At 37.9% G+C, this 16173-nt stretch overlaps 1 long non-coding RNA gene across 4 annotated transcripts; it reads left to right on the top strand.

Moving 5' to 3' along the window:
* The first annotated feature begins 5481 nt into the window (after positions 1–5481).
* Positions 5482–15626, top strand: LOC129928704 (uncharacterized). Of its 4 annotated transcripts, none has more exons than XR_008780184.1 (4): positions 5482–6471; positions 11079–11333; positions 11442–13620; positions 13859–15626. It is a non-coding gene; the product is annotated as an uncharacterized LOC129928704 (long non-coding RNA). The 4 variants fall into 4 exon arrangements; XR_008780185.1 differs by lacking the exon at positions 5482–6471 and having other exon boundaries at positions 9843–11333; positions 11442–11693; positions 11811–13620; XR_008780186.1 differs by lacking the exon at positions 5482–6471 and having other exon boundaries at positions 9843–11333; positions 11442–12915; positions 13353–13620.
* Positions 15627–16173: the final 547 nt, after the last annotated feature.

Genomic DNA, 16173 nt, shown 5'->3' with positions numbered 1-16173 from the left:
TCAAAAGCAGGGTTCGTGGGGTTGGATTTTAGCTTGACTATATACTGCATTGCAAGCTTTTTCATTCTTATATCCATGGGGAGTTCTCCAGCCTCCACATGGAGACTTGGGATAGGTGATGTACGAAACGCGCCGAGACAGAGACGCAGGGCAGCATTTTGTATTGGTTCCAGTATTTTTAGGTATGACTTCCTTGCTGCTCCATATATTATGGATCCGTAGTCTAGCTTGGATCGAATTAGACTCCGATAGAGCAGCAGCAAGGTATCTCTGTCAGCTCCCCAGTCCGTATGGCTGAGTACTCTTAGTATGTTTAATGACTTTTGGCATTTCTTCTTAAGTTCCTTAATGTGGGGGAGAAAATTAAATTTGGAATCTAAGGTGAGGCCTAAAAATTTTGTAGTTTTCACGACAGGGATCTTCTTTTTGTGTATAAATAGTTCAGGGTCTGGGTGGAGTCCCCTTAGATTACAAAAATGCATACTAACTGTTTTGGAGTCTGAGAATTTGAAACCATTATAGTTTGCCCAACCCTGAATTTTGTTTAAACATAACTGTAATTTTCTTTCTAAGGTGTTCATGTTTTTCCCATAAGTAAGAATGACAAAGTCATCAACATACAAAGAGCACTCTATGCCAGGGGACAGCGCATTTATGATGCTATTTATTTTAATGTTGAACAGGGTGACTGACAGAATGCTGCCCTGGGGTACACCCATTTCCTGGTCATGAGTGTCAGAAGCGGAGTTGCCCACTCGAACCTGAAATTTTCGGTCTTTCAGAAATTCCTCCACAAAACGGGGGAGGTGTCCCTTAAGCCCCATAAGCGCCAGGTCACGTAGAATGCCATGTTTCCAGGTTGTGTCATAGGCCTTTTCTATATCGAAGAATACAGCTACTAGATGTTCTCTTCTGAGTAATGCATTTCTAATATAAGCTTCCAGCCTTACCAGGTGGTCAGTTGTTGTCCGCCCCTGCCGGAATCCGCACTGGTAGTTTGAGATCACTTTATTCCTTTCCAGGTACCAGACCAGCCTACTGTTAATCATTCTTTCCATGGTTTTGCAGATGCAGCCTGTTAGTGCTATTGGTCGATAGTTAGCTGGGTCAGAGCCGTCTCTTCCCGGTTTAGGTATCGGTATAACTGTGGCTTTCCTCCAGCTGTTTGGGAAAGCGCCTGTTTGCCACACACAGTTATAGACCCCTAGCAGGACTGCCAATGAGGGTTCGGGAAGGTGCTTGAGGAACTGGTAATGGATTTCGTCTTCTCCAGGTGCTGTGTCATGTGACTTGTCCAGCGATTCCCTCAGTTCCTCAAGCGAGAACGGTTTGTTGTAGTCTTCATTGTTCTCTGACCTGAAATCAATGGGGTGTCTTTCCTCCCTGGTTTTGACTTTTTGGAACTCTGGCGTGTAGTGTGCAGTGGATGATTTTTCTGCTATTGAGGATGCAAGGCAGTCAGCTATTTCTCTGGGGGACGTGACAGTTCGTCCTTGGTTTTTCAAATGCCCTATTGCATTTGATTCTTTCCCTTTGATTCGCCTTACTGCCTTCCAAACCGCTCTAGCAGAAGTTTTGGCATCCAGACTGCCGACAAAACTTCTCCAGGAATTCCTTTTGGCTGACCGTATGGTTTGTCTAGCCTTTGCTCTAGCTATCCTGAATAGCTTTAGGTTTTCCTGGGAAGGATTCTTTATAAATGCAGCCAGTCGTTTTTTCCTATCACCAATAGCACTTTTGCAAGCTGTATCAAACCATGGTTTGCTAGGCCGTTTTGGATTTGCAGAGGTTAGGGGTACAACTTTCCTGGCTATACTTAGTAGCTTGCTAGCAAAGGTATCAGCTGGGTTCTGTTCATGGAGGATATTTTCTGTGATATCCTCAGAGCATCTTTTTTGGAATTGTTCCCAATCGGCCTTATTCAGTTTCCACCGCTGAGGTCGTCCCAATGAAGGGAGATTGTTAGTAATGATGATTGGGAAGTGATCACTTCCCCGTAGATCATTGCTAACTGACCATTTAAAATCGTCCAGAAGTCCGGGGACGCATACGGTGAGGTCAATGCATGTGAATGATCCAGTTCCTGGGTGCAAGTAGGTCGGTGATGCATCATTAAGTATGCATAAATCATGTTGGAGGAAGATATCCTCCAGCATACGACCTCTTGTGTCGGTATTGTTGGATCCCCACATGGTGTTATGGGCATTGAAATCCCCAAGGATTAAATAGGGCCGGGGGAGTTGTTTCAATAGGTCCTCCATGTCTGTTCGGTTTAATGGAGCGCCTGGTGGTAGATACAGGCTGCAGCAAGTGATAACCTTGTGAAGGGTTATCCTAGCTGCTACGGCCTGTAGTGTGGTCTGTAGTTCTACCCTCTCATGGGGGATGCTATCCTTCACAAGGATACAGACTCCACCTGATGCTCTCTCTGCATCCTCAACATTCTTGGTGTAAGCACGGTAGCTTCGGAAGCTGATGCAATCTTTCAGAAATGTTTCCTGTAAGCAGACAGCTACAGGAGTCTCAGAGTCCATCAGTAGCTGCATTTCCTCGTAATTGGCCTTGAGGCCTCTACAATTCCACTGTACAATTCTGGAATCCATGGCTTATTCTAGATGACCTACTTGGAGCTATTTGGCCTTGGGAGGCCCCCGGAGGGGTTTCCCTTTATTCCAGTGACCTTGGTATTTTTATTCTTGGGTTTGGATGGAGAGGAGGACAACCCCCTTTTGGGGGAAGTCTTTCTCTCTGGAGAGGGGAGATCCCTCTGGTTAGAGCGGAGGTTATTTCTTCCTCTCTCACCTCGGGCATCCTCTCCGCTTTGATTTCTCCCCTTAGGGAGTTGGTCAACCTCTAACTCGGTAGAGGTTGGGGTGTCTGGCTGGGTTCTCTGAGGAGAACCTGTGTCAGACATGATGTCTCCGGGTTCTCCCGGAGTATTGGTTTTGACATGCTGCTCAGTCTCCATGCTCTCATCAGCGAGCACAGAGAACCTGTTCTTTAGCATGACAACAGGGCTTTCTTGTTTCTTCAGAGGTGTGTTCTTTGGCGGTGTTTTCTTCTGAGTTGGGGGAGGAGGAGGGGGTGGTGGGGTCAATGTGTCCGTCTGTGTGGCTATGGATCTTCCTTTCTTAGCAACAGCCTGGGCGTAGGTCTTTGTCAAGCCGAATTGGCCCTTGGGTAGGGCCAGTACAGCCGATTTTGCCTGGCTAAAGGTACATCCGTTTCTTGCCTTGTACTCCTGCACGGCAACCTCCTGTTTCCACACAGGGCAGTCCTTGGAGTAGGCTGAGTGGCCAGCTTGACAGTTTGGGCATTTGAACTGGGCTGTGCAGCCCTTGTCCTCATGACCCTCTCCAGCACATCTGGCACACACAGTGTTCCTCTTGCAGACTGCCGCGCCGTGTCCATAACCCTGGCACTTGAAGCACCTCATGGGGTTAGGTATGTAGGGCCTCACTGGAACTCGTAGGTATCCTGCCTTCACATACTCTGGCGGTGTCCTAGTTCCGAATGTGAGGATAATAGTGGCGGTTTTGACCTCCTCACCCTCCCTGCGCCTGGTAATGCGCCGGGCATGGGTGACTCCTTCAATGCCCTCCACTATTTCCTTCTCGGAACATTCCAGTAGGTCCCTAGAGCTGATTACACCTCTGCTGGTGTTCAGACTCTTGTGTGGCATGACTTCCACTTGGAGATCACAGAGTCTTCTGCATCTTAAAAGCCCATCAGAGTGTGTCTTGCTGTCTACTTCTACAAGGAGTTCCATTGTTTTGTGTAGCTTAGACACACTCATGGGCTCTCCCACTACTGACTTGAGTCCCTTATAGATAATAAAAGGGCTCAACTTGGTCAGGCTTTTTCCCTCCTCTGTGCATCTAACCACCAGAAATGATGGCCAGGTGGCACAGCTTTTTGGGACCTCCTCTTTTTTATCGTCAATTCGTCGTTTCTTGCCCAGACATAGGTCTGGGGCAAGTATTTTTGTGTGTGTTTTTTTGTCCATATATATTTTGGTTAATTCGGCACCTGTGCTCCCCACCCGCCATCGAGTCCAACAAGGGGACGGGCCATTCGGATGTCCAGAATGAGCCCGCCAGGGCTACACAGGTGCTATACTCAGTCAGCTGCTACATCAGACATGTGTCCGATACAGCAGCTCCCTGATTGACCCTCCAGCCACCGCCCTCCAGCATAGGTCGACGACCTATGCTGGTAGCTCGGCATGACCAGCCGGTTGACCCAGAGCGGGCCATCTGGGTCTCAGGTCTAGGGGAACTTGGAGCCAAAGTATTGTGTTGTTGTGGTTTATCCTCAGATAGCCACCACTCAAACACCAGGATCTCTTTATCCCCCCTTACCCGTCGCAGTCCACGGCAAACGGACTGGTCTAGGACGTAGTGAGAATTTAAAGTTAAGGAGACAGTGTGATGATCAATGAAGGCAGACTTAGGAAAAGAGGAGGCAGACACAATGATAGAAAAGAAGTAGGGCACTTTTGAGCTCCAAAAGTGCTAAGGAAAGAGGAGCGCAGTTTAACGTCATGTCTCGGGACGGAAGGATAATATGCATTTTCTACCGGTACTCTTGTGGTATGAATGCCAAAATTGCTATCAAAATGAAAGTAGCCATTACTATTTTCGAGCCAACCGGAAACAGTAATTAAATCGTTTTTTAATTAAAATAATTCAATTTTTTTGTTTTAAATAACATTCTCAGATATCTTCATAATCTTGATAATTAAACACAGATCTATATAGATTTTTCAAAATCATTTAAAGATAATTACTGTTATTTTGGCTATTTTAATGTCTACTTTTCTTGACTAATCAGGCCTAGATTTTTCTTTTTTTTTACTCCTTAAAATTAAAATCTTGTCTTCTCATGTCTCAGACGGCTCAGTAGACATGAGTAGGAGTCTAAAATCTAGATTTAGACATTTCATATTAAAAAACATTATATGTCATAATAAAATTAGTTTAATAGTTTTGAGTTCTTACTAAGTCAAGCATTTTTATTTATATCTTGTTAAGCTCTTTGCCTTTGGAAATGACTTCATCACCTGATTTGGATAGTTTCATATCTACATTTGCCAATGATGCTGAAAAGGGAAATGTAAGGAATGGGTATGAACTTTTTTTGTACCAATGGAATGAGGCCAATTTGAATGTAACTGATACACAGATTGACCAACATTTGCAGAAGACGGATAGCACTTAGACATCAAAGCAGCTGACAGTATTACAGAATCTGAAATATATGATAAAGCAGATAAATTCCTGGAAAAGGCAGTTGAGCTCCAACTGGATGTGGATTCAAGACCTTTTGGAATGTCCTGTACAAGTGCCAAGATCAAGAAAGAAGCAACAGATGCCCTGAAACAGAAGATGTGCTGGAAGATGTAGACCAGGTTCAAGAGATCTCGGCTCCTGTTCAGAAGCTACGGAATGATTGTGAACGATGTGAGACAAGACAAGAATGGATAGATAAGTATAATGTACTGGATAGTAAGTTGAAGAAGATGAAGGTAAGTTTCAAATCTCTTTCTGGTCTTTATAAAGTTAAGTTGTAAATAGGATGAAAAAGAGGAAATATGAGGTGATACGGAAATTGAGACAAGAAAATCAAAGATTGAAAGTAGAACTAAGAGTGGCAAAAAGTTTAAACCAAACATATTTCTTGTAAACAAATCTCATTATAAAGAAAAAAATGCATTGCTTAGGAAGGAGTTTAAAAATGTTAAGGGTAAAGTGAACAGAATGGCGGCTAAGTTAAAAATGTTAGAAGAACAAAGAAAAGAGTTTGAGTTGGATACCACCAGACTAGAGCATGTAGAAAAAGACGTTGAGTGCCTAAAAAAACTAAAATGTTTGACCCTTCCACTAGGAAATGTATATATAGTTGTATTTTACATCAGGTTCTTTTTGAGAAAATGTGTTCATTAATTAAATTTGTCAATGAACTAACAGGACTCTCTTTTACAGCTCTACCATGTATTGAAGACTATATCTAATATGGCATTAGACATAGAAATCCTCTCTGACATTCAAGTTGGTGAGCTAATGTTCAAAGAAAATTAGTTTACACTCTCATGGGACTCGACACCACTTGATGGTCAGCAAATTAATTCCTGACATATTTCCTCAAAGCATCAGAACCTGACTCTGCAAACTTTTGGAATTCCTGGCGGAACAACAGAGGATTATCTAGAGCAAATCCTAAATGCCATACATGATATTGGTTGTCAGTGCTCTACCTACCATGGAATACAGCAACATGTACTTTACACTTTATTCAATTCTTTGACAGACCCAAGGCGAATAAGTGTGTGTCTGACAAGCTGGAAAAAATGGTTGATAGGAAGCACCCTTTAGATCAGTGATTCCCAAAGTGGTCTATATAGACCCGCAGGGGTCTAAGAAAGTGACAAAAAGAATTAGGATTCCACGAGAGTGGATCTCATTTGAGAAGGTTGTGATTTTAATTTTGATTTCACATCAATGAAATTAACAATAATCTATAACTTATCATAGTTAGTCCTCTAATTTTGAATTCTATTATTCCAACAGGAAATCATTGTAGGGGAAAGGGGGGTAAAACGTACCACTGTTTAATTCGTACCACCGAAAATTTTCATATTTAGAAATGGTCTTTAAAAATAAAAAACCTGGCATATTGACCTACAACTATAGCGTCATCATTCATGTTAATTTTATGGAGCTTAATCAAAAGACACCAAAACGGTAAGGTTTTATTCATTTTTACCTTTTTTGCACATGTTAGAAATCGTATAATTATCTAATGAGGCAACCTATCATGTTCCAAAAGCTATTGCATTGTTAACCAACCTTTCCTCTTGAAAATAATGCCTCAGTACATCAGTTATTTTAAGACGTTAATATGATAAACCGTTATGTGGGCTGACCCCTTGAGGTAAATCGTACCGGCGCCAGGAGGGTAAAAAGTACCGGAAGTACTAATTATCCGACATTCGGTACTATTTAGCCCCACAGTTGATCTCGACATAATATCTAGATGTAGATCGAATAACTTTCTTATTTTATGTTTTAAAGCTAGAATCTAGATCTAGTAATTGCTAAAGATCTTTCTACTATCTAGATCTAGATTTATAATATAATCTAGTTCTAGAATCATATTCTATCATCCTCTATACTCTACTCTATGTCTATGTAACAATAACTTTCTTTATAACTATAGACTATAGAGTCTAGACTAAAAAAAGATAATTAAGGTACTAAATCTAGTAGATTTAGATTTAATAAAATTAAGGCTATATCTAAATTTTAGACTAAACATAATCTAGCCCTTAACTATAAGTAGATCTACATTTAAAAAAAATAAATAAAATACCATATAGACTATAGCAATCTATTTAATAATCATTTACATTCATTATTTTTTTTACCCAGGGGCAGAGCTTCAACCTGGTCCCCGGAGGATCTTCAGAAAGCCTTAGAGGCATTGAGGAATAAATATGGTCTCAATGAAGTGTCTAGACTTTACGGTATACCTAAACAACTCTAAAAAGACACTTAGATGGAAAAAACAAGTTTGCGATTGGGAATGTAGTACAAAGAGGTAGAATGACAGTTCTCCCAGCAGAGCTTGAGAATAAACTTGTCAGTCACATCAATCAACTGGAAGGAATGCTGTTCGGCCTGACCAGAAACGATATAAGATGTCTTGCATACCAAATAGCAGAAAAAAATGGCTTGTCTCACAGATTTAATAAAACAGAAGGAATGGCAGGAAAAGACTGGTTTAGAGATTTTAAGAAACGTCACAATCTGAGCTTGCGACAACCTGAAGCAACATCTCTTGCGCGTAGTACCGGTTTTAACAAGATAGCAGTTAACAGATTTTTTGACAAACTTGAAAGCATCATTACAGAAAATAAATTAGATGCTCTTAGGATCTTCAATACCGATGAAACAGCGCTCTCAACTGTCCAGAAAAAACAGCAAAAAGTGGTGAGCTTGACAGGAAGGCATCAGGTGGGGAAGTTGACCAGTGCAGAAAGAGGTCTTACCACCACAGCAATATTTTGCGCTAATGCAGCAGGAAATGCTATTCCACCTATGCTTGTCTACAAGCGAAAACGGATGAAGGGCGAACTTTTAGATGGTGCTCCTCCAGGAACAATCGCTGTATGCAATGAAAGTGGCTGGATGACTGCAGATAGCTTTTCAGAATGGATGGATCATTTTATAAACAGTGTAAAACCATCAAAAGAAAAGCCTGTTCTTCTTATCTTGGATGGACATACCTCTCACAGCAAAAATTTGCAAGCCATCACTGCTGCAAGTAACTCTTGTGTTATTATGCTCAGCTTGCCCCCTCATACTACACATAAGCTTCAACCTTTGGATGTCTCGTTTTTTAAGCCTCTGCAAAGCTGTTATGTACAAGAGTCAGATAAGTGGCTTTTTAATCATCCAGGTAGAGGAATTACTGTATTTCAGGTGGCTACCATCTTAGGTAGAGCATACCCAAGAGCAGCTTCGGTCGCAAATTTTGCTAATGGTTTTTTGAAATGTGGCATATGGCCTTGCAATCGACATATATTCACTGAAAGTGATTTTGAAACCTCCATTTGCTCAGTTATAAATATTCCTGTAGAACCCATCCCTTCAACCTCAAATTCCCAACATGATCAGTTGTTAGTGCAGTCATCATCAGACTCCTCAACAATAGTTGCAACATCCCCACTCACTTCATCAAATGAACCACGATTTGGTGCAACTACTCAAAGCTCCATAAATTAAAATTATTCTCACCTAGAACTTTCTATATCTGCGTACAATGCAATTCCAACAGAGCCTGACGGCAGATGCTTTTTTAGAAGCATTTGCATTTCATTACATGAACATCTCCAGCTAACTGACAGAGATTCAAGTGGAGTTGTATGTAGCCTGCAAGTTAAAATACAAGAAAAGGCATTGGCAGACTCTCTTAGAGCACAAGTTGTTGACTATATTTGTAAAAACATTGAGCATTATACTGACCTTGATGCAGCAACATTGTGTGCTGACATGCCACATGCAAAATTTGACAATATTTTTGAAAGGCTAGATAGTATTTCTAGACCAAATACTATGGTTGGCGAGCTAGAGATAATAGCAACTACGAAGCTGCTCAGAAAGCCAATTGTCATTATGAATGCAACTAGTAATGTTGTTTTAAAATATGGCATGAATGATTTTCCTTCCTCCCCTGCAGTAGTTATTCGATTTACAAATATTGGAGATGATGTAGGCCATTATGATTGCTTAATTCCTTCTCGGCAATCAAAGTCTAAATACATCCCTGTAACTGCAATCTCTCCTATCCTAGTAAAAGAAAAACCCCATGTTAAACAGAAAAAAAAATCTTTTCAATCTGAAATTTTAACTTCCAGTCCCTATAAAAAAATTCTTGTGGATGCTGCAATTGCAAAAAAAAGTAAAAAACAACAAACTCAAATTATTCCTGCAACACAAAAGAAAAAAAAAAGTAAAATTTCTATTCAGTTTGGTCAGAATGAGAGTGAGAAAAGTCAAAATTGGTATTGTTTTATATGCGAAGAAAACCTTAAAGAAGATATGATACAATGTTTAATATGTGCTTCTTGGGTGCATATTGCATGTGCAGGTTGTGAAAATGCTGATACTTATACTTGTGAGTTATGTTTGTGAATCTTTCTGCATTGTTATGTATATATATAGTTGGTACTTATTACCCTCCATGCTGGTACTATTTAGACTCTTGGGAGGGTAAATAGTACTCTTTTTTTTTTTTTTGTGTTTTTTTCTATTTTAATATAAATAACTCAGTCTTTGTACATTTGTAGTATGTGTTGTTGTAAAGCTATGACATAAAACTTAAACATTCTTTTTGCCAAACTTTTTTTTTTATGAATTTTCTCCCTTAGGGGGTACGTTTTACCCCCCTTTCCCCTACATTTTAATGCCTCGTGTAAATTACTTATTTTAGTCTACAGATAACTAATATTTAGTAATGCAGAATCTAAATATAAAATGTAGACAGCACCGGTACTGTAGTGCAATTTTTTTTTTTATTTGTTGAACTTATATTGCCTCTGAGTATTTTATGTAACAAAGTTTATGCAATGACACTATAAAACCACTCTAAGCTGGAGAGTCCTTTGAGACGATGCCACCGTGATAATGTATTAAGATTTGAAATACTTTTAAACAGTCAATGATAAAGTTGAGAAAAGACCAAAATCTTAAAGTATCTTTTACTTCTTGTGAAATTTGGAAAACATCAAACAAAAAGGGAAAAAAAGAATGATTTTGCCAGCAGCTGAAGTTTTAAAAACTATTTTGTACACAAACCTTCATCTCGTATTATTAAAGAATTCAACTAAGCAATAAAACAGTTAAAAGGCCAATTGATGAAATAAATGAATAGTAACATTGAAGGCTTCTTATGTAATTATTTGCAAATGACTTATTTCTTTATGCAAGTGGACAAATAAACCCTATTGAACCATTTTTATTTGCATATGCTCATAAATCCAAGAAAAACTTCTTTTTGTGAAAACGGATAACCGCGTTTCAATATTTGATTTTTCAAGGGCTACTTTAAAGAGAAAGCAATCAAATATAATATCAATAGCAACGAATGGAGCACCTTTCATGGTTGAGTCCTACTGTTGATATAGTGTAAGCCTACCTGGATTGTTAATAATACAGTGAGTAATCCATTGAAAACTTAAGATCTGAGTGGTGGATTGCATGAATATCTTTAATTTGTTAGCACTGCAGTTACCAGAGCAACTTTAATACAAAAATTCTTGCTCAAATGTGTTCAGAAAATGACGATAACAATATCCGTTGCTTCTTCACACTTAGTTCAATGGTTGTCAAAAAGCTTTTGTTAGATAGGAAGATTTTTTTCTTTTTGACACTATAGGAGTTCTTGGATGTTAAAGATCTCATTTTAAAATGAAATTTAATCGAGAGGAAATCGGATTTAACAGACTTGTTTCATAGGCTTCATTCTGTGAGATTAACTGTTAATTTACTTGATGGGATATTTATTATTGTTTTCAGTCTTCACATTACAAGGTTAGAAATTAGTGAAAAATACATATGAAGTTCATGAATCAGTGAATTGCAATATTAGCTAAGCAGGGGGTCTACCGAATATCGGAAAACATTGCAAGGTGTCTACGAGCTAAAAAAACTTTGGGAACCACTGCTTAAGATGGAATGGCTTCTGAAACCCGGAAAGAGCTAAAAAAGTTGAATATCGATTGGAGTGTCAGTACCTCATTGTATGGACAAGAAGGCCCTGTCAAAGTTAAGGTAACTATGTAGACCATAAATTACTTTTAATCAAAAGAAATCATCTAGCCTTAAATATAATCACAGTTCAGAATTTTTTTAAACTCATACACTAAATATTGTTCACAGCTACAAGGAGAACTCAAGAGACCCCGAAGGCTTTCAGGCATATCCGCTGAGGGAAGTTCTTTAAAAAACTTACATTCTTCGATATGTTGGAAATAGATTGCACATTTTATTTCTACTTGCTGGGATTAATCTACAAGATAAAAGATTCCGTGGCAGTCTATTTAGAAAAGTTCTGCAAGTACATGAAACTAAGAGAGGCAATAGAGAAAGATTTGACCAACCCAGATGTAATGGTGCAGATAAGAGTCTTAGGTAGAATGTTACACATTTGTTTATAATTCTTTGAGCTTGTCTAAGTAATGATAAAATTAAATATATAATTTTTAAAAATACATAGATTTACATATACCTTTATATTATACATATAAGGTCCTTGGATGAAACTATTTTATAACAAGTCCAGTGGTTTGAGAGAACTGAGCCATTTGGAAACAGTAAAGATTTTTTTATTTCATATTTCTAGCTGCTTTTTTAAATTAGTAATTATAAGGTTAATATGAGAAATTTTCAGTGTTGTTACAGACGCCTTTAGTGAGACAATGCCTCACTACATTGAAGGAGCTTCAACTAAATCCTGCTTCGATCCTCACCCTGGAGTTTGATGTTTTTGGACACCCCTTACTCGATGATGTGCTTGTTGTGCTAAGGGATGTGCAGCTTCAGCCTGGAGAATGGTTCTTTAGGACAGTATCTATCTTAGCTTCATGTTTTGTTATGGTTCTAGAAAGGCAGTTAGATGACTATCTAATAGGGAAACTGGCTAACCCGACAGAAGTTATGATGCAACAAACGCCATCTGCCCTTTTACATAATATTCATAGTAAGAGGGCCCCTAATGCTTCTATAGGTTTTGTTGATGCTAAGGTTAAGTGCCAAGCCAACAAAACAATGGACTGGTTGCTGACAAAAGCTATTAAGGAGAAGGGCAGATTGATAAAATTTGCAGTTAAGCAGGCTAGGAAGAGAAAGGTTTTTGAGGAGAGGGTGCAAGTTATGAGCAAGGCTTTAATGTCTAGACAGAAGAAGATATCTTCAAAATGCCTTCTTTCAAGGGAAGGGAAGGGGAACCATGTCAACCTCACCTAGCCTAGAGAGTGGGGAGGAGTTCAGGATGTCTTTAAAAAGAAAAATGATGGAGAAATAAGAAAAACCTAGCAAACAAGTTGAAACGTGAGGAAAATAAAAAGAAGAAAGAAGATGAACTTGTTCAGAAAAAGGTGCAAAGAGAATTAAACAAACAAGAGATGCAGAGAAAAAAGAAGAGCAGGCAAGAAAGAAAATAGAGGCAAAACAACTTTAAAAATTGACAAGTGTGCCACAAAATACATCTAGTGACAGCAACGATGACCCCATAGTTTGGAGACAGATGGAGGCAGAAATGATTGATGACAACGATGACGAATTGGAAAATGCTAGCATTCAGACCGAAGACTTTAGCTTGGGATGCCAATCAAGAGAAGGGGATGGCCTTAAGGTACAGTGCAATATATGCGATAGTTGGTGGCATACAGGTTGCAGACAATCAGTAAAAGGCTTAAATGATGAACCTTTGAATCTTTGATCTATTTAATTTAAATTGTAGATATATATTTTTAGCAGTGGAATTAGATTTAAAATAGATCTAGGTCCAAAAAGACTGGATTCATAAAAATTAAATATAATTAAGATCAGACTGGATTAGCAAAGCAGGACCCATCTTCTAAAGAGACTGATTTTTATTTTTAGAATACTAGGTGTAGGTCTATTTAAAAGTATATTATTAGTATAAAATATGCTAGATCAAAAGCTAGGAAAATGTTTGAAAATAACTTTTCTAAAATAAATCTAAATCTAATAAATTTTGTTAAATTATGAATATGATAATTGAAAATCAAACTAAAGACAATAAATAATTTTTTTTTATTTTCACAGAAAACGTCATCATGGGCTTAATTGGTAGTAGTGTGCCACTAGGTGGTGAGTGTGGTGACATGATAGATGCACTGATGATGCAGAGGCAGGGAGCAGCAGTGGTGTAGTTGTATTGGATGATATGCTAACTTTTACGCCTGGCAACATCACATAGCTCAAGAAGTTCATAGCAGATTTCTATTTTATTGACTTGTCTACTGCGGCGGCTGGTTATGAACTGAAGTTTGGTAACATCGAATATCTTCTTAGTCAAGGAACTGTTATAAAGGTGAAGGGTGATATTTATAACTTTTGTATGATGGGAGGTACTGCGACTACTAAAAATGTTGTCCTCTAGATAAGATTTTTTGGCTAGATACTTATACAAACAGAGACATTACATAGATTTTTATACAGGATCAAGTCCAATAAATATTCTTTTAAAATTAAAGTTATTAGTGCTGATATGGTGTTAAATCAAGCTTCAATCATGACTTAGACTGAGAACTAATTTATTTTCTCCGCAGAGAACATCATTGGCGATGGGCATAACTTAAGGAGATGTGGCTGCGGTGTGACATGATTGTCGTACACACTTATAGTAGATCTATATATATCTTTATTAAAATTTAAATTTTATTCATATATCTCTGAAAGTTAAAAAAATTACAGCCTTTTTAACAGAAAAAAATAAGAGTATTTTTTCTGTCATTTTTTTTACACGTGGTGCCTTGTCTTGAAATGTAAAATATTTTTTTTTTACTTCTATCTATAATTTCAAAGAAAAATAAATATCAACAGATAATCAAGCATCTCTGTTTAAAATTGTATTCCATTATCTCTTACGGTTCAAAAGTTACTGTCTTTTAAATGTGAAAAAGTACTACTTTGTCAATCGTTTCTTTCTTACAAGTAACCTTACTTTAAAAATGCATAAGAAAATTTTGTCAAAGTCTATCCCTTGTTTGAAATTAAAATAAATATCAGGACATAATTATGCAATTCTGGTGAAAATTTCATGCAAATAACAGAATAGTTATAAAGTTACAGCATTTTTAATGCAAAATTTTCCTTTTTCAGTCACAAAGTTTTTGTTTTAAATATAGGCAAAAATTTTTGCCACTAAAATTGCTAGATTACTTCTGTTCTAATTAACTTAGAAACATAAAAGAGGTATCAATAAACTCAGTTTAAAAAGTTCTATCTAACTATATTAGTTTTATTACAATATATTGAGTTTGAAATTTTTATCAAAGTACCTAAATATAATGTAAATAGATTGTAAATATAAACATGTAAGTAGAAAAAAAAAAGCCTTTTAATAATACTTTTCTGAAAAGCATTAAGGACAAGTGAATGGAAGGTTGGGTATATAAACTACCAGGTACATGTAAACTACATGTAACCTAGTGACACATAGACTATACAGCTCAAATAATGAAGATCCAAATGTAGGATAAGCCTAACTGTCAATTAATCAATGACAATGTTGGGGAAAATGTGTTTAATTATAAGAATTTGAAGACCATAAATAGTTTTATATATATTTCTCAATAAATTATAGAGTAAAACAGGGTCAACAGACAGCGACATTTCGTAAGGCTAACCAGACAAACCACTTGTTATAAACATAACTTCTTTATTTTAATGTTTATACCGGAATTGCTATATTGCTACTGATCAGCCACCATTTTCTCATTTCCGACACGTGGTGCTTCCTTTTCCTTGAGATGGCAAAGTTCATCTTCATGTCAAAGCAGACATACGAAAAAAAATAATTTTTCCCTCTGGATAACAAGGGGAAGGGTTATGGGCTTAAGGCTATTTTTAATTTGATGACGCATCATCTCAATGAGACTTCTACTTTTGGCTTCTAAATAGATGAGGAAATATGTTATAAATTGAGCCTGAATTTTTTTTAAGGGGGGGGGGGGTGTCTGTTGTTCATGACGGATGTTAGTCTGTCAAGCTATACAGACAACATAACTTTTTCTATTGATAAAAGTGCAAACTAATGTAATGTAGTTTAAGATAATCTGGATGTAGACTAGATTAAAGTAATCTAGATTAGTTATAAAAGTTGTAAGATGCCAATTAGATTAACTGAGGAATTTTTTAAATCTTCACTTAGTGTAACAAGCTACAGGTAAAACTAGTGTCTAACCACCTTGGTGTGACATCTGTTACAAGCCTAGAATAAAGATCTGTGGACACCTCCCCCCAGGTCCCATCCCTTTAAGTCCACTGAGCATGCTAGAAGAGTAAAGACACTATAAAAGTAAAAAAAAAAAAAAAGACAGAGGGAGGAGTGGACTAACTATTGATCCTATCTGGTGTCAGGCCAGTTACATGCTCTGAGCTAGTTAGATGGGGCACTTTACCTATGGAACCCCTCCCTCATGTCCACTAAGCATGCCAGAACACTGGAGAGGGAGGAGTAGACTACCAATGTTGCCAATGTGTTACCTCGGTTGTACTGCTTGTAGGCACTGAGCATGCTTGTTAGATGGAGCAGTTGACAACTTTTATAACTAATCTAGATTACCATCCAACCCTCTAGAATTGAATGTTCAACAAATCAATGCATTGAAACAACATTCAACTTATCATCTTTGATGAGATGACAAAATCTGAGTTAGTGATATTAAATTAGCAGACCCACAAAATCGAATATTTCCTGATCGTCAGTATTTGAAGGTTTAATTTGCGCTGTTGCAAATGCTTTTAAAATACTGGTACCTGATGATCTTACAAAATGATTTGTCGCTCAGTGATCTGCCTATTTAGGCTGTGGTACCTACGACCAAAGGGACCCCTAGATTCTCTGTGACTCATGTGACTT

Source organism: Biomphalaria glabrata, chromosome 10 (genome assembly GCF_947242115.1).
Source record: "Biomphalaria glabrata chromosome 10, xgBioGlab47.1, whole genome shotgun sequence".
Classification (NCBI taxonomy): domain Eukaryota; kingdom Metazoa; phylum Mollusca; class Gastropoda; family Planorbidae; genus Biomphalaria; species Biomphalaria glabrata.
Note: the sequence above shows the minus strand (reverse complement) of the source record. Positions and strands in the feature narration are given on the sequence as shown.